Source organism: Saccostrea cucullata, unplaced genomic scaffold (assembly GCF_032062105.1).
Source record: "Saccostrea cucullata isolate Sc308-1 unplaced genomic scaffold, CSIRO_AGI_Scuc_v1 ctg1496, whole genome shotgun sequence".
NCBI classification, from domain to species: domain Eukaryota; kingdom Metazoa; phylum Mollusca; class Bivalvia; order Ostreida; family Ostreidae; genus Saccostrea; species Saccostrea cuccullata.
In genome coordinates, this window is record NW_026919925.1 from 101,930 (window position 1) to 122,257 (window position 20,328).

General features: G+C 31.9%; 1 pseudogene; it reads right to left on the reverse strand.

The window, feature by feature from the left end:
* Positions 1 to 2,647: 2,647 nt before the first annotated feature.
* LOC134240267 (fibrinogen C domain-containing protein 1-like) lies at positions 2,648 to 8,565 on the reverse strand (annotated as a pseudogene).
* Positions 8,566 to 20,328: the final 11,763 nt, after the last annotated feature.

Sequence of the window (20,328 nt, forward strand, 5' to 3'; positions counted from 1 at the left end):
TTATTTTCATATAGATCATTTGATTCAGTAAGAAAATTAGAAATAATTCTCATGAGGTGTTACCAGGGCTCGTGATACTCAAATCATGGTATAATATACATTACACAACAAAAGAAAAAAAAAATGGTAGATTTATAAACTCGTATGTTACTTGAGTATGTACAGGGTCAAGTGAAGTAAGGTCAAGTACATTTTCTATTTTTCATTTAAAATCTTGGTCTTCCATTTAAGAAGTGTTTCTCAGCTATCCGAATAATGAAGAAAGTTGAATCTGTATCTAATTTAAATAATGTAAAAGATAGTATGGGGTACATTCACAATGTTAAGAATTGTTCACATGAGCTATACTTCAATATTTTGTAGACATTACAACGCGATAAGCATAATGCATTTGTTGGTAAAAAGACGCAAATGCGCGAAAGTCTTTCAAAGGTATTAAGAAAATCCTTAATTCTGGTAACGAATACCAGTGATATATGTACATATTTTGAGATTTTTTGTAACCTGATTTTTATTTTGTTCTTGTGTTTGTTTGAACATGCACTTTGTACATGAATCTTTTTTTTTGTAATTGTTTTAGTCTGTACTTTTTTATTGCTTCAAAGCCTATAGGGAGATGCGGCAATGATAGGCAATTAAATTGTAGCAATTTAAATTCAATCCATCATTTTAAATGTGTTAATTTGCCCGTCTAGCATATAAATCTAGCCCCAAGTCTCGAAATATCACCACTTATACGAGCCTGGTCTTGGATAAGTTGTTTTATTTCAGTAACCCTATTTCCCTCCATTCCAGAAATCTTGAGTCCTTTCAGATATATAATTATATTCACTCTTAGTCACAACCTATCATTTCGGATAATTTAGGTCCATTTGTATATAGTCTAATACATGTACCGGTATTATTTTTTTTACTTCCTCTTTCTTTCTCGATGAATCCATAAGACGGTAAGGTCATGGAAATTTTTATGAAGTTGAATTGTGGCAATGTTTTAATTTTTCCCACTCACCCTCCTCTTGTTTTTATAACAAATACTTCTCTTCTTGTTTTGTTTTTGTAGATGAAGACTGCCTGCTTTGTTCTGCATCCACAACAGCCTATGTCGCAGTGGTAATTGTGTGCTCCTATATTCCTTAATGGTACCCTGCTTAATCTAGCTTTTTCAGCAGCTTGTGTTGCGTTAGTGAATTCTGTATGATGAAAAGACTGCCTGTTGGGTACAGCGTCCACATCAACCAATGTCGCGGTGATGAAGTCTCCGTTTTACCTATCCCGTGATGACTGCCTGTTGGGGACAGCGTCAACTTCAGCCTTATCGTGGTTGGAATTCTTAGTGTTTGCGTATTCCGTCACACCTCAACGCAATTTGACGAGTGCAACACATAGTCTTACGCTCATTCCATTGTTTATTGGCTTGATTGATTGATTAATAATTGATTGATTGATTGACAAGTAATTGACCTTATTGATATTTGAATTGATTGATTGATTGACTGATTGATTAGTAATTGATTGAATGAATTTGATTGATTATTGATCATGAATTGGTGACCTTCATGCACTTGTGACCTACCCAGTGCATGATCCGCCCGATTTGGGTCGTCATATTTGTTGTATTGATTGTTGATTGTGTAGCAGCCCTGTGGTAACCCCAGAAAATTGATCACCGTTGCCAGAAACGGCATATTAAACAAGCAAAATAACATCCATATTGTCTGTTTGATTTATAGGGAATCTGAGATAATACACTTATTTAAATTAAAGAAACACGTCGCAACAGTGATTTGCAGTATGTCATCGATTCATCATCAGCTTTAATAATTGGAAAAAATGATTGGTTCTCTTTTTTTCAGTCCTAACAATCTTGTTTACAAAAAAGAATGAATAAAACCCTATTTGAATATTGTTGTACATGCATACAGAAAAAATTTGTAAACGAAAAAAATGAAAAACGAGGGCTGTTCGGTATTTATTGGGACATTTACTTTTACTCCATAAAGGACATACAGAGACAAATTCAGGAAAATTCGTCAACGGTTTATAAAAAACGAATAAAATAATTTTACAAGCTTTCTAATTTATACAGTGTAAGTTAACTAGATAAGTTCCGGTGAAATGATAAACATGCACATGTCTTTTGACCTTGAGCAGCAATCACTACATTTTAACGTCACATCAGCCGGAGAAATTTTCGCATGTAAATTCATCGGGAAGCGTTTACTCTCCTTTCTTTCTGATTTTTTATCAGGAATTATTGTGTATTGCAGCTTGTAAAAACTCAGTGCATAGATTCACTCATATACATCGAAATGATTATTATTCTGTCTATCCCAAGGTTATCAATTTTTCAGAGAATTCCCTAGAAAGTACTGACTGGGAAAACGTTATAAACTTTTAAAAAAAATCAAGCACTGACTTCAAAGAAATAAAGGACGAGTACTACCACTGTCAGACCTTAGTTGGAACTTTATTTGTCGATGCGTGGTAATCAGTTTATGTGTTATTACGGATCCATTCAGGCACAAGAAGGCTTCCTCTTTCTTCTCTGCTCAAAGACTTTCCATTTTTCAAAGACGAAAGTCGATCGTAAACAACCTATATTACAACCTAGCTTGACATGTTAAAGTACATGTAATATCAAAATATATTTGAATTATTTATTTTGTCAAGAAAGGCAATATTTTCAGTGCATTTTTATTTGAGAACACTCTTTACCATTACCATATATTAGAGCCTTCTGATTTTCATCTCAATGGTTTTCAGTGAGTAATACATGTAGTAACCATGCCAGTGATACCAGTTTACACCATCCGCAAAAGTCGCATGTTGTCCTTTAAGGTAGAGTCCATTTGGGTTAGCATGATGACAGGCTTTATACCAAAAACCTCCTTTGAATTTTTTTGAACAGTCGTGTCTATCTTTGTCTTTTGTAACAAAAGGTTGACCATTAACATAAGTCATGGAATCGCCTGAAATCAAAATTTGCAAATATATATTACATGTAGCTACTTACTGCTTTTCTTCTTTATGAACTCAATGGAAGATAACATTTTATGTGTGCACAATGCAAAGTTAAGTACAAAAAGTTTTATGAATTAACTATGTAAGTATAGTGATTTAAATTATTCGGTCAAATACTAGTAAATTGAATACTTTGACACAATCCGCTTCATTATAAAATGAAAAATTATAGAAATCAAATTTCATATTGTAACGTTTTACTGTCAGCAATGAGCTTTTTTAATGATGCCCCCGTCTACCATAATTATGTTTATAATGGCAAAAATCCATAATTTGTTTTAAAGACTCAAAATAAGTGGTCGACCAAAAAAGTAAAATAGGAAGTGCATGATGACATTATGTAATGAATAAATATGTGAAGAAATCATTAACTTTAATTCAGTGATATAAGAAATAATATGTTGATACCCGATATAAAGCTGTCTCACAAAAAAATTACTTAGTAATTAAATGTGGAATATAAAACCGTAGTACCACCTGTTCAAAAGTTATGGCCAAGGTTAATTTTTTTCAAGTAGGCATAACTCCTGAGTCCTGAGTCACGGTCAAAGGAACACATGCAGCCTTGAATCAGGTGTATGCGAAGTATAAAAAAATCCTAGCACAAACCGTTCAAAAGTTATTGCCAATGTTAAAGTTTTAAAAAGTAAGTAAAACTCCAAAGACAAAGGCAAAGGGTCAATGTTGTTAGTATCCAATGAAGGGTCTTGTCACAAGAATTACATATGTGAAGTATGATACCGCTAGCCTTTACCGTCGAAAGTTATTGCTAAGGTTATAGTGTTTTAGAAGTTGGTTAATCTCCAATGTCAAAAGGTTAAAGTTGTTGGTATCCTTTGGAAAGTCATTCCACAAAGAATAGATTTTTGAAGCATGAAAGTCCTAGCACCAACCGCTCAAACGTTATTGCCAAGGTTGAAGTTTTTAAAAAGTAGATTAAAATCCAAGGTCAAAGGGTCAATATTGTTGGTATCCAATGAAAGATCTTGTCATAGGAATTACAATTGTAATTATTGAAATCCCTAGCACTAACCACACTAACAAAAGTTATGGTCAAACTAAAAGTTTTAATTTTTGTTGTAAAAGTGTATCAAAATACAAGGTCAAGTGAAGAGGTCAGTTTGATGGTACCCAAAGTAATATCCTGTGGCAAGAAATACACATGTGAAAGCCAAAAACCCAGCAAGCCAAAAGGTATGGGCAGGGTTAAAGTTTTTGCGGACCAACAGACAGACAGACAGACGGACGGACGGACAGGGAAAAATCAATATACCCCTCCCCGGAAACTTTGCATGTGGGGCATATAATTTTCTAGGTCAATTTTTTTTGCAAATGATGCTAATAATAGATTTAAAAACATTTAAAACCTTCTTTGATTTTAATGTTCAAGGTTTTACCTTTCTACAACCATCATTTATAAAATTTACAAATAGTATACTAACCCTAACTTAAATATCTGATAAATTAGTGAATATATTGATTAATTCTACATGTAGCATCCGAAGCATTGGTATCCATAAGCTTAAGCAGGTGAATTAGAATCTGCGATGTACGTAAGAATCAACTCCTATAATTAAAGCAAACGATCAAACCAATGCACTAAGCGACTATTTGGAAGAGGTTTCTTTTTAGAGATTAAAAGGAAAAACCTCTTTGATCCAAAAAGTTTCATGGATTTTCATCTAGTCTGTTCATTCTCCAAGCCAGGTTTCAAATGCAACATTTTCACCAAAAAAAATCAAAACAAATCAATACGCAGTTAACGCTTTTCAGCAAGTTAAAGGTAATGATGCACATTACCAAACAGTTTAAGAAACCGAATCATAACTTTTCTTTCTGCTGTATACGGAAGACGATTATAATAATAGGATACAATAGTATCACTATAAGGTCTTTTGTAAAGAAACAGGAGAAAAACAGAAGGACTGAAACAGAGAAAAAACATGATTATAAACTTTGTTCTGGTAACATAATTACCTGCGTCTCCGTGATACTCCTCTACAGTGAGTTTGTATCCACTATTCTTGTCGCCAACAGAAAACACCCTGTATTCTGCGTATCTCCTCTTTCCACCAAAGTCTGACATATCAACTCTTAGCTCGTACCAACGTCAATTGATGTATTCTCCGAGTACCTAGGTGTAATCAATGTTTATATGAATTCGTTTATGAAGATTTGGGACATACATATGTAAATTTTGCTTCGATTATCCTTAAATATGACTGTTTGTTTAACTTTTTGTCTGTTTTGTCAAAAACATTAACCTCTGCATAGGAGCCATGAGTTTCTTATTTCATGCATGTGTATTCCACGTAACAAGGCGTTTCCTATTGCGAACCAACAGTTTTGACTTCTTGACCTTGGAGTTTAACACACAATTGCAAAATTGTACCACACGTAAACCTTGACCATAACTTTTGAACGGTTAAAGCTATGGATTTCATATTTTAATAACATATTTCTTGTGACAAATCCTTAAATAGCTTATGAACCATTTTGACATTAGCCTAGCTTTTGACCCTTATTTAAGTTTAACATAAGTCATATCTTTTGAACAGAAATAGCCTTAATCTTCGCCGCAAATTTGCATTTATTTAGTGTTTCACAAGCACATCATTTTCAAACAAAAAAAGATTTATAATGTTAATTATAAGGAATATGAGATGTAATTTCAATTAGAATTATAACTTCCAGTCGATTCATTATGAAACTTAAACCATAAGATAATTTATGAACAATATTTATATAAAAAAAATCACGTCATACAACCATAAAAAATCAAATGAACTCTTTTTTTCATAGTTTTATGTTTACTGCAAATACAGAAACACCTACTCGAGAATATTATCTACACTTTTTAAATACCCAAATGTTTGTAAAAACTGATGCCCCCGCAAAGCAGCTCATGACAAAGGTAAAGTTTCTAAAATGCAAGAAAAATTCCAAAGTCAATGTCAAGATTTAAAATCAATGACATCCAAAAAGATGTTTTGCAAAGTTATGGCCAAGTTTAAAGTTTTCCAAAGAATGCCAAAGTACAATGTTATGGTCCAATTGTCAAAATTAATAATGCTGAATGGACAGTGTTGTCACATGGAAAACACATGTGAAATATAAAAGCCCTAGTACTAGTTTTCTAAAGGTATGAACAAGGTTTAGGTTTTGTTTTAGTAATCAAAAACCAAGGTTAAATTTTAAAAGGGCATATATTTATTCCAGAGAGAGATCTTTTCATAAAAATACACCTTGGTAATGACCAGTGTTATACTCTTGAAAGTTTTGCAAAAGAGAAGCAAACTTTAAAATCAAGAGGTTAATAAAATGGTCTTATCATAAGAAATACATCTATGAAATATGAAAACTACATCTTCAATCATCAGATATATCGGCTAGGTTGAATTGTTTACGGAAAAAAACTGATTAACAGACGAAAAGATGGATAAACAACTAATAACAATTTGTCCTTTATCTTCTGTTAAATAGACCTAGAAGCAAACGACAATGCCTTGATTGTAAACAATTAGAACATTAGATATGGTTTTTGTTGAAAGATCAATCTTAAATACTCGAATTAATTTGAAAACACTGCTTTATATTTAAAATACATATTGAAAAACCGAATGCGCGTACCTAACCAATATTCTCCATTTATGTTTCCAAATCCATATGTATAATCTTCCCATTTACGATTGAATCCCACACTTCCATCCTTGCGTTTTTGGAATATCTTGTGAAAAATAAAGACCAATGAATATTGGAAATTAACTTAAAACACGATACAATGTTTATTTAAAAGCTCAGCTATATATCTAACTTGAAGACAAGATTCTGGTATTCTTCCTAGAGTCTTTAAAGAAATTATCAAAACTAAATAAAAACATAAAATACACACACCATCATACAGATCTCTCTCTCTCTCTCTCTCTCTCTCTCTCTCTGCAAACATAGAAAAATATTTTTTTTTTCAAAAATGAATTTTCTTAAATTAGAATTAAAAACCTTAGTCATTTCTATATTTACGTAAATATTAAATTGGCGATATTCAAAGAAAAACGATTTAAACCATGTATAAAAGTTTTACTTTCAATTTAATAAAAAGAATTTTCCCAATATTCTTTTTTACATTCAAGCTTTCTAGGTAATATCATTCTATTTGAAATACGCCGTCAATCAAAGTTAAAGAAACAAAAATATTTGACATTATATATTTTCCCCAACATTTGTATTATCCATTAAAAAATATACAAGAAATGAAAGCATAGCAAAGTTTTTACAAACTTAGCTAGATAAGAAAAGAGTGCAAAAAATATAGGCCTAAGTGCAGTGCCGAAAAGCGCATACATAACGTCAAGGACATGAACTTTTATGCATACATAGCGTAAAATTCTCAAACAGCATTGCTGGGGTACTAAAGAATGTGTCTTTATTATTTTTTTTAAGGTTTTTCATTCCAATATTTCATGTATTATTCCATTATAAATGACTATAATTCAATAAAGATAATCAAGACAAAATAGAGGACATATAATTCTTTACAATTCTTTTTACAAATCTACAAAATCTAATTCAAATCTAAATTAAATTAAAAAAAAAGGAATAACTGTCCATCCGCCTCTTTTGGTCTTCATATCACAGAAAACTCTGAATCCGCCCGTGCCTCTCGGGTAGATAGTGTACACACCATTAGCTGTGGTTCCTGACCATAAAATATCCTGACAGTCTTGTGGCAGCAATGCTGAGAGGAATGCTGAAAAAACCCGTATCATTCATAATTTGCAGAGGTCCGTTCTTTCTTCTGATTTTAAAGGCAGAGTTTAATTTGAGCGTTTCGTTAAAAAACATAGAAAGGGGTTGTCATGAAAACCACTTATATTCTTAAGGTTTATTTATTATATTGGCAGAAAATGTTTATTTAATTGCAAAAATTAATCGTTGCAGGTATATTTCAATATGACAAATCGCAAATAAAAGACGGGGCGAATAGTATTTTTGCATTTTGAAGTAATTTTGCTGAGAATGGTTTCCATTAGTATACAAATGGAAAATTAAAGAATTTTTTACATTTAAAAATTTGTTATAATAAAAAGTAATAATAAAGTTCAAAGCTTTATTTGTATTATATACTTATTATTATAAAGATAGCTCTCACTCATTAAATTTTTGTGTTGGTTCAACAACACCTAATGTTGAGGCCTAGCAATCAATTTGATTACATAAAAATGTAATTAAGGAATGTCGCAAAATTCTTTATTATCCAAGAATGATTTCCAGACAAACTTGTAATTACCTGATTATTAACAGTTTCGGTTTTATTGAAGAAGAATAATGGAGTATGTTTGTAAGGTATTCTATCCATCTTATAAAGTATAATTCATAATTTCATCAGATGACAATTTTTGAAAAAACAAATAATTAAAAAGTAGAAATAAATAATTAAAATGTGTTACAGTTAACATATTTACTTACGTTTTCTTTTGTTTATTTTATTTGATATTCCGAGAGCAAAAACTGCTACAAAGAAACAAATATGTCTAATCACCATAGTTGACAATGTAAGAATGAAATTTGTGAGTGTCGACGGTTTCCTAGGACATTTCTCTCATTTCATGTTTATTTACTGAGAGCAAAAAATATAATCTTTGCTTGTCTACTTTAAAGGCACCATATTGTACATGCAACATTTATGATAGTGCAATTTTATTTGGATTACTTTAATAAATGCATGTTACTTTTATGACGGTCATTTTTTTTCGGATAACGTAGGTATAAAAGTATTGCCTTGGTAATCAAAAATTGTTATTTTCACTCATATATCGATACGATATATCGATATATCCAAGTGAGCTAGAAATAAAAGATATCACAGTGGCTGACATATCTGTTTCACATTTTGATATTTTACTAGAAAAAGACTTTGATGGTAATATAACAACAAAGCTTTATGATATATGTGATGATTTTAACTTTTCAATCTTCAGCTTCCCATACTTATGCAAAAATATCCTTTTTTTACCTACGTACGGAGTATGTATCTCGAAGTTAATTTGCAAGAGCATGTCTGCATATGAACGATTTCTAAAACCTGCTCTTGTTACTTATGTACAAACAAGTTGATGAAACAAGAACATCGATACTCGCGTTTTGAAGCATCATTGCGTAAAGTGCTGTGGTCGTCTAACACATTATAACTATTTTCTTTTTATAAACACCTTAGCTTTAGATTCTATATCAGAATACTTTATGTTCAAAGTACTAATTATTTGAGGAAAATAAATTTAAATTCATTATGCAGTTGAAACATGCTTATGATTGTGTTGCAATCCAACTACCAAGCTGGATGCAATTTATAACTTTTTTTTCTTTATTTATAACTATATTTAATAATTTGCTGCAGTCTGTCAACACCGTGTTTCAAGATAGAGCACAATTCAAGAACACTTCAAACTCGATGATATTACACATCTTGTACGCCTGTTAATCCACGTGTCAAAAAGCATACATCACAACACATGCTTTGTACGTGTTGATTTTTAAAATCCTATTTTCTCTCCTCGGAGAAGAGATGAACTGTTAGAAATTGCAAGATTCTGTTTTCGTCATCTGTATTGTAGCATGGCTTTCCGTAATACCGGAAAATCCATTAATTACTGCGGCCTGTAATTGCATTCCGAGATCGTTTACGATTTAAAGATTGTATGTTAATTTTTCTCTAACCATAAAATTCGGGAAAAATACAAATAATTAAAAATGAAGTCGTAAAATAAAAGAATTAATTGATAATTGTGGAATTTCAGGGGAAAACAATGAAAATTCGCTTTTTTTTTTTTGCTCCTTTTCAGCAGTCAGTCAGCAAATATGAAAATTTTCATGATATATACACTTCTAATTAGTGTCGATGGGCATACTACTGATTGATATAAATTTATATAGGCGAAAGTACAAACATATGCTTTATGGTTACCACCTCTTAATATGATAAACTTTGTTGGATAACTGTAAGTGCTTCGATCTTTTTAATAGATGCTTGTATTTTTAAAAATATTTTGACAGGTTTTCCTATCCTTAAGTTGCTTTACATGAGATGTTATACATTTTAAACTCCTGCACAAAGGATATATACATGTATTGTCCAATGATTCGATATGCAAGAGCATATTGTACAACTGCTTGTATATAGAAAATGCTCTTATTCTATGAATAAAAGTATTTTGATAATAGGGAAACTGCACGTTTATCACGTTTTGTTGTTAATTTACCATTAGTTTTTTTAAGCAAAATATCCAAATATGGATAAAAATGCGAAAGATTCTGTAGTATCTCATCTTGAGTTCAAATGAATGCATCGAATAAACGTCTGAATATTAATGCCAAAGAAATATTGTTAAGAACTGCGAATGATAGTATTGTTCTCCCGCCTATACGTACCTCCAAGTCAATTTTCAAAAGTTAACAAATTCGATCAATTCAAAACATTTTAGCTCACTGAGCCAAATACTTTTTTAATGAGCTTTTCTGATCAAAATTTGTCCGTTGTCTGTCGTCGTTGTCGTCATCGTTTTTGTTGTAAACTTTTCACATTTCATCTTCTTCTCAAGAACCACTTGACCAATTTCAACCAAACTTGCTACAAAGTATCCTTGGGAAAAGGGGATTCAAGTTTGTTCAAATGAAGGGCCACGCCCTCGTCCAAGGGGAGATAATTATGAATTAGTGAAAAATTAATGAAATTCTTCAAAAATCTTCTTCTCAAGAACCATTGGGCCATTTGATTACACTGTACACGTTCTGTCAAATCAGACGGTGTATTACCAGACTATTTTCATCATTTCAACCTTAGGCGGTACGAGATAGAAGGAGAACCTCCTATCCCTAAAAATGGTTGTATGCAAAGTAGAGCGACATTTTAGACCGCCTAACCTGTCTGTCCGAAAAGCATAACTTTTATCTCGAAATCTGTAGAAGGTATAGATTTGATATTTTATAGAGAAGAATTATTTAAATATCTCAATTATTCAAAAAGAAGAACAAGCACGCATCTCTTTAATTATACATTGTTGCGTATACAAACTGAAGATTTCATTTTTGCTTTGAAATGAGTTCTAGTTGTTATAAGACAAATATTCCTGATCAATTATAATCGAAGTTGTTGTTTTGTGGTCAGACGAATAAAATTTTATTTTGTTCTCTTCACGAGAATAAGTCCTTAAATTGCTAAAAAAATCTTAACAATGTTTGACTTTGCAATTACCATGATTAATTCAAGCAAAAATCTAATCCATTCTAACATCCGCTAACATATAATAGCATCTATTAATTTAAAGAATAGATGCACTTATTTTATGAGGAAAACTTTGTTGCTGCTATTTGAGTTGGGTTAGCTAGAATATAAATTAGATCGGGATCGGGATATCTCAAATTCTCCCTCTTTGCCCTTGATCCAAAAACGAAAGGTACACGAATTTTGTAGCAGACAGAACTTTTAAAAAATATGCTTTCAATCACGATTGGTTCTAAAATATTTAATTGAATATTATCGGCAAATATCTGATTTGATGATTAGATTCATGGATGGATTATTCTTTTTTGGAAAAATGCGAGATTTTCTTGGATTGAATTTTCCAAAATTTGCTATGTCGGCATACATGTGGCGTAATTTGTATTAAAACTTGTTTATGTTTTAGTTTAACAAGCAAACATATACCAGATTAAGGAATATTTTTAATTATGTTTTTAAATTAATTATAAATCGTGCATCAATTGAACAATAAAAATCCTATGTAAAAAGAATGGCTTAATATGGCAGTCAAACTGATCAAAACATTATAATCGGTGTCTTTCAATTTTGGCAGTCTATTCAATTGAGCATTCTCAGTGTATACAACAACGGTATTTTTAAAATGCATTTTGCATTAAAGTGCATGAATTTTGTTTTTAAAACACAAAAGGGGGGGGGGCTCAGAAGCAAAGTTATAACAGTCACAGCTTTGATGATTAACAGGGAAACATCAAATATTATAAGTTACAAGGGTAATGTTGGCCATAAATCAGGCTTTATGTTATTATCATGCAGAAGAAGCTTATTTCCTATTTGGCAGAAATTATGCCCTCCAGAGTTTAAACAACACAATCAACTGGACAACCTATAGGACAAGCCAATGCTTTATTTCAAACTTAAAATGCACTCTTGAAATTAAATACAGTGCTTCTCGAGTGTATAATAACTAATTGCCACTTGGTTCCTTTTGGCAATCACATAGATTTCATCAAATTTATTGCCTATCAAAGGTAGCTCAGTTGCTCTTGATGAGCTATATGCTTGTTATTTTTCTTTAATTAGTCATACAATAAATTTGACAGTATAAGCTGACTCGAGGGTACTCGCTTTAGCATTTTAGGGATATTTTATTCTTGTTCACACATTCTTCACTTCTAAGGCTATAACCATTAGAAAAAAAGGAATTGATAATTTTATTTATCTGGGGTTTGGGTAAATTAGGGAATTAGATTTGTATATTAAGGAAAATGACTAATTATTGCTCAATTCATGATAAAAAAAAAAATCTGCTGTATTCTATAACCAGTTGCTTAAAAAAGTAATTCTCTTCTTTTAGCTATGGTAAGTATGTAGGTGTTCTGTGTGACCCAGAAAAAAGTAACTGGATCATGTAATATCAATTATTCTAATTCTCTCAACTACTGTCAAGGTTAATAAATAAAAGCCACTTTAAATAAAAGGAATTCGACAATTAACAAAATATACTGGTAAAAATATTGCGCCTTAATACTTGTGTTTACTTGAAAGTGTGTCTGCCTTTTTACACATATCTGAATTTTAAGTTTATCAGTGGATTGCCTGTTTTCAGCTAAAGCATTTTTTTTTTACATAAGTAGTTTTACTTAAAATAATTCATATAAGCTATTCTTAATAATTTTATTTTATTGTTTAGAGCTTAAAGTTTATTTAATATTTACATCAGATAGAATACTAAAACACCAGGGTTGAAAATATTGCTGAAATTAACTTAGGACATACAAATTCATAACACATAAATAGGGGAGAAACATGCAATTCATTCAATTTTGGGGAATAAAGGGGAATTTTATTGCTAGACAATTAGTGTCTGACTCTTAGGTTGGAAATTGAAGTCTTTGAGAAAAGTATAAATTGGATAGGATGTTGAGTAGAAAATTGTATTATGCACTTACTAGGGAGAGCTGCTATGGGGCTATCATGACACAGGAGTATAACAGATTTGGGAGTATTTACATGTATTAATAAGATTTATTATTTCAAGATCCAGTGTACCAAGGCTATCAAGTCAAGTACACATAAATATAAACTAATCGTACATGTAGTATGGGTATTTTTATGACTTAGGCATAATTTTGGATCGGTTTCAGTATTTTCACAAGAAGCAAATTATTGATAAGCCAGAAGGCAATTATTTAAAGGACTTTAATTTTGGATTTGATTTCATTAGCACCACCTGTTTTAATATACAAAGATCAGGCCAATTAAGGTAATGTATTTTACAATGGCAATTTTCTTTGGTCTTAAGTATTGTGATCAGACATCTTAGCTTGATAAGCATGATATAAGCTCATAGATTTCATTCAAGATACATCAATCAGAGAGTAAATTTAATTGCATTAATTATCCTGTATTCAACAAAATAACCCTAGTTATAAGATCCCCATGTAGAAACATTCATAAATCCAACCTATTGGAATTTCACCAACAGCCTCAGTCAGGGAATAATTGTAGGAAAATACAAAACTTTTGTTATTAATGAATTGGAAATTAAAGCATTTGTCAAATTTTTCCACTAATTATATTAGATTCATGCCATTTAAACATATCATTCATTCAGAATCAATAGGCAAAATTCTATTTGTCAGCCACAGGCTTTAAAGTTAAAATGATTCACATTGATTGAACAGTACTTTTAGGTATAACTGGTTCAGTGTATAATGGATTAAACCTTTATTAACAAGAAAGGTCTTCCTTAAGATCACACTTTCAATTTTGGTGAATTAAGAAATTTTTTTAATTTGTTTCATTCTCCATACCTTTTAGGAAGTGATATACAGTACTGTTTGTAATTTAGGAAGAATGTACTGTCAGGCAAGGTCAACACAATAATTCCTATTTAATTTTTTAACTACAGGGATAATTAAAATACACATGTAATCATGTATTCTTGCAAGCCAGTCTGATAGGGGAAAGGGGTTTTGCTCTGTGTATGAGCCATTTATTAGTAATATTTGTCCTGTTTCTGTCATATTTCTAGGTAGAGAAGTTACTCTATTATCTTAATAGATAAATTATATGTAATTGACATTAAGTCAACTTTAAAAAGTACTATATTCCTGGCACATATAATTAAGTAGCTAGAAATATCCATTTATGATGTACAGGCTGCTCAGTTATACAGATTAGTTTGGTTGAAAAAGCAATATATTATTATAATAGAATAGAGTTAAGAACTGCTAAAAATAGAATTAAAATATGATGAGAAGGATCATTTTCTGTTTTATTATAAACATTTAAAAGATGGCAGCCAGTGGCATATCAAGTATTAATATCAAGTATAATTTCAAGATCCCATTTGGAGTCATTGTTGGGAGTTACATATTACATGTGAGCACTATAAGCCTGGAGAGGTAATTTTCTTTAAAACTCTTTTTTAAAGATAACCTTTAATAATACAATTAACATGATTTATTCCCAAAGAAATCTTGCACGGTAAGTAAAGTAGGTTTTATCTAGTACAGTGTTGCTTGAAACCAGCCAGAGTAAATTCATACATGCTCCTGTTGAAATGAGAGGGGTTGTATGATCAGGATCTGCCATTTTTGTGATGGGACAATATTTTGTCTCCACATAAATTTTTCTTAACATATTGGCACATATAATTCTTCATCTTTAATATATATTATTTTGCTATAAAATAATCCAGTGTAAGCTAATATATGAAATTTTGCTTAAGTTCTCAAAACTTTACACATTTTAAAAACATCAATTGAATCAAAATTTTCTGTCTGAGTACTCATTATACAGAAGAATTAAATTTAGGAGGGATGGGGGGTCTCGAGTTATTTTCAAGGGGATTATTACAGTTTCCCTAGTAAATAGGTTAAAATTTGGGCGGTTGGTCGTGGGTCAGTTGAATGCGGCTTCCCCATTTTATGGGGTGACCGAAACCTATGGATTCCAAAGGTTTCGGCCATGTGGCGTTTGCGCCGAGCCATTCAACTGATGCTATAATTCATTGTGCTGCTGTTTCTTAAAACAATCTCATTTACTGTGAAAATGTGTGCTGCTTTCAACAAATTCATGAATTGGTCTGCTTTGCTTACTTGAAACAAACTCAGTTGCTGTGCAAAATGTGTACTGCTTTCAACAAACTTCATGCACAGTGCTTTGCTTGCTAAAATATCCTTTGTAACGTTCGCGGTTTGATAACCCGGAACGATAACTACAACATACATGTAAACTTGTAAAGTTTATTTAAAATACATGTACATAAAATTAAATTGTAAGGTTAATTACCGTTCGCGGCATACCCGGAACGGCCATTATTATGCTTATTATGCTTATTATATGTACATGTGATATTATGCTTTCATGTTGCTTGCTGCTGCTTGTTGTTATTTTGGGTCGCCCTTTTACGCTTGGCGACCCCCTGCTGCTTTAAATATGCCACGACCAACAAACGCCAATATCGAAATAAACGTGTATAAAATCATATTTGTTTTATTTTCCTCTATATAAATAAACATATTACACTACGTTTCCTCGGCCTTGCTTTTGTGTTTATAACTACAACAAAAAATTAAACAGGCACGTAGCAACCGGGGAGGGGGGGCATTGTCCATTGAAAGGTTGGTTGCCCCCCCCCCCTTCTTTCCACAGCATAGTGATATGAAGGAACTGTAGTATTGTATGCCAAAAAATTAAAAGGAAAAGTTAAAATTAAAAAAAGTTAAAGCAAAAAGAAGTGGGCCTTGGAAAAAGTTGGTCACTATCCTCCGCCCTCCGATTTATAAGACGATTCTATGGCAACACATAACGGTCGGCCATTCTATACTCGAGACCGTCAAGACAGCAATGGTTGTCAGAAAGCGTACAGAGAGAATTGGTGGTATAATCATTGCCATGAAGCCAACCTAAATGGTCTGTACCTGAAGGGACATAACTCCTCTTTCGCTGACTGCTTTAACTGGTACCACTGGTTCGGATTCCATTACTCATTAAAAACCACGGCTATGAAAATTTGAAGACAGTATAACTATTACAGCGTACTTATGTACAACTCAATATTGAATAAAAGATTTTAAAGAGTGAATGAATTTTATCACAAAGGCTTGTGTCAATGCAGAGAGATAAAATATTATACAATTATTGCTGGTTTTTGAGGTCAATACAATGATTTAGCCATCTGAGGAGTACAATATTCACCGAGCCCGAAGGGCGAGGTGAATATTGTACTTCGAAGATGGCTAAATCGTTGTATTGACCGAAAAAACAGCAATAATTGTTTTATTATATGATTCACTGATAAAATGATACAGCTCATAACTTGTTAGCATTTTATTAAGTCCTAGCCAAATACAAGAGAGTAGCAGAATGAAAATGTTAATAAACTTTACCAGTCGTATCAATTTGAAATTTTTTTAAAAATCAATTTTAGTAGCCATGAAAAAAATATATAATGTCAGTCTTTTTATAGGAAAGATTTTGAAAGGAAGTAGTATTATCAGGGAAAAGTGACTGCCAAAAAGTAAAAAAAAAATTGTTGTTCCGTAAAAGTGTTGGAAGAAGGGGGGGGGGTCCCCGCATCCCCTCTTACCACCCTCACCTAAATTATATATTCACTTATGTTTTGTTCACATGAAAATAAAAATCATAGTCGTTTAAATAGCTTTCTAAAACAATTTGTATCAATTTGGAATTCCCCAATCTATTCTTAGATCAATGTAGAGGAAATAAATCCTTGTATTGACCTGGAACGTCACGTGTAGGTCAATACAACGTAATATTTTTCTAACATAGTTGGATCTCAGTCAATCAGAGAGATGGAAATTATTCAATCATATAATAAAAGTTTATATTATATAGATATATATTCTGCAGAAAATGTTTGTTAATTAGATCATTGTTTATACAGAAAAATAATACACTTATTGAATGAAACAAATATTATGACAAATTCAATTTATTTTGAAAAATCATTTAACCTAGTTTATGTTTACATGTAATATCAAATACCTTTGTTTTTTTTTTTTAAATGTTCATTGCTTTGGTAGAGGAAGGGATAAATGAATGTGTTTAAAGGCTAGGACTGGAATATGAAAATATACATTATTATATGATTGAATGATTTCCATCTCTCTGACTGGCTGAGATCCAACTATGTTAGAAAAATACTATACAATTAATTACCCCTTTTGAGGTCAACATGGTGAAATAAGGACCCGAGACCTGGCCCACGAGGTGACCTGTCCTGACCGAGGCCGCGTAGCGGCCGAAGTCAGGGCAGGTCATCGAGTGGGCCAGGTCGAGGGTCCTTATTTCACCATGTTGATCTCACAAGGGGTAATCAATTGTTTTATTATACCGATATATATTGAAAAGTATGAATCTTTAACCGTTACCAACTCTTTCTTTGATCGGGATCGGGATTCGCTAAGTTGTTTACATTGACGTCTGCAAGTCGTGTAAGTTTTTGCATCATGATTTACTGATTAAAACCACATCTGGTTGATAGCGACATACATTGTTATAACTAACGATTACTTTTTCTCTACACAGTCAAAATCTAACACAGAATTCAACTCTTTAAAGAGCCGCTTCTACATTATTTTGAACTGTAACGATATATTGTAACGATAAAATTTTACCGTATTCTGTATGGTAATGCAAAACACACCATGCACAATTTTAAAAACATGTTGTTCTTCTCGAATAATAATTATTTCATGCATTAACTTCACTAAAAAAGGAATTTTTGATTAAGCGGTCATTTTTAGCGGTCATTAAATATAATGACCGGGTCAATATATCCCACGTGCAATGATTCCTAGGTCATAATCGCTGTAAACAGTACCATTTGGAGTTTAAAGTTTTCTTTCCAGCCAATCAAATTTGAGTATTATCAATATAGGTATAATAATACGCTGTATTGACCTGCACGTGACGTTCTATACTAGGTGAATACAAGGATTTATTTCCTCTACATTGATACAAAAATAGATCGAGAGATTCCAAATTAAAACTAATTGTTTTAGAAAGATATTGAAACGACTATGACTTTTTTTGATGTGAACAAAACATAATCAAATATATATTTTCGGGTGAGTGTGATAAGAGGGGATGCAGGAAACCCCTCCAACACTTTTACTGAACAACAATTTTAAGTGTTCTTTTTACTGAAATATTTCAAAATAAGCAAAGGTGATAATTTTTAAAATAGTTTTATACGAAATCATCTGTGATAGAGAAGGTTCTTGAAACATTCAATAACCTCTGAACTCCTTATTATTCTATGAAATGTGATAAAAACATTGCCGTAATTAATGATTTAAAATATACAGACAATACACAAGGAGCATATACCATATAGTTTTCCTGAAGGTAAGGGTATTTGTGCAGACAGCACAATATATTTGTGATCAATGTTTAATCATGTTAATTGGGTTGCATGAAACTTAGCCTCAAAACCTAATAATGTTTTATGTTCAATTTATACACTGGATTGAAAACACTTAAGGTAAGGAACAAGTTACATTTAATGCAATAAAACACCCGTACAACCCATTCCAACACAGTTATTATTCGGATTGGGGACAATGTAAAGAGTAAGTGTAATGAAGCTGGATTAAAGCAGTATTAATGAAAATTATCAAATGATTTTTTTCTTCACATTTACCTGATATTTAGTTGGCCGTATTGCAGCTAAATCCAGTTTCAAAAATTTTTTTTACAAAAAATATATTAAGAAAGATAAGATACTAATACTATGGACAAAACAGGTTGACCTACTTTTAAAATCAAACCTCGACCATAACTTTTAAAGGATGGCTAGTGCTTTCATAATTACATACATATTTAATCCGGCATTAAAAATTTAATCCTTGTAACAAGACGTTTCATTTGATAGGAAAGTCTTTGACCCTTTGACCTTGACCTTGGAGTTTGACCTACTTTTTAATCTTTTTTTGGGCCTTGGCCATAACTCTTGAAGGGTAGGGGTAGGGCTTCCATACTTCACATCTGTATTTTTTGTGCCAAGACCTTTCATTGGATACCATTACCTTGATCTTTTGACCTTGACATTGGAAATTTCTATACTTATGAAAAAATTTTAACCTTGGCCTACTTTCATACTTCACCATTGTATTTCTAGTGAAAATACCCTACTTTTGGTACTAATGAATTAAATTTGCATTGAAGAAAAGTTTAGTCTTTGCTATGTGGCTATACGGGGCACATCAGTGTTTCACGAACACATCTTGATTTTCGCTCCTTTCCAACAGTCATTCTGCAAGAATGCCAATTCTACTATCTATGCACTTCTTATAAGTTTTGATGGACATACTACTAATTGATATAAAAACATATACAAGCGAAAATACAGACAAAGACTTGCTTAAGAGTTACCCTTTTTAAGGATACAACAAAGGCTTTTTTAAAGAATGTTGTCAATTTTGAGATTTTCGGCTAATCACAGCTTTATACTGCATGAAAAATACTTGCTGAATATTAAATGGTTGACTTATTTATTAACAATAACCAAACATAAACACTACTACATGTGAATGTGCCGTTATTGAAGTTTCTGATTTGAACTGTAACTTCTTGCTCATGAAGATGCAATAAATCACTGTGACCACTTGGGGAATTCTTCATTACTCACACAGAGGTTATCAGTAATTACACTATAGGGACTCTAGATTTAGGGATGGAAATCTAACATAGGTCTCCAATGACAATGAAACAGGAGGTAGACATTAGTTTTTGTCATTTCGCCAGGAAACCTTTCTTGATTTACTTCATTTAAAAAAACCTAAATATAGAAAAAAAACATCCCATTCTTTTCAATATTTTACTTAGGATGCATAGGAAATACGGATAAGTGACAGCTATCCAAAGCTTAATCTCCATTGTGTCATATATTTCTAGCTTTTGCAGATTTTGTTGTGTAACAGGTTTTTGCCCTCTGATATAAAGTAAGATCAGACAGTTGCTGGTATTATTTGAAAGGACTCAGGTCCCTTATCTTATTTATTTTTTTTTTTTACCTT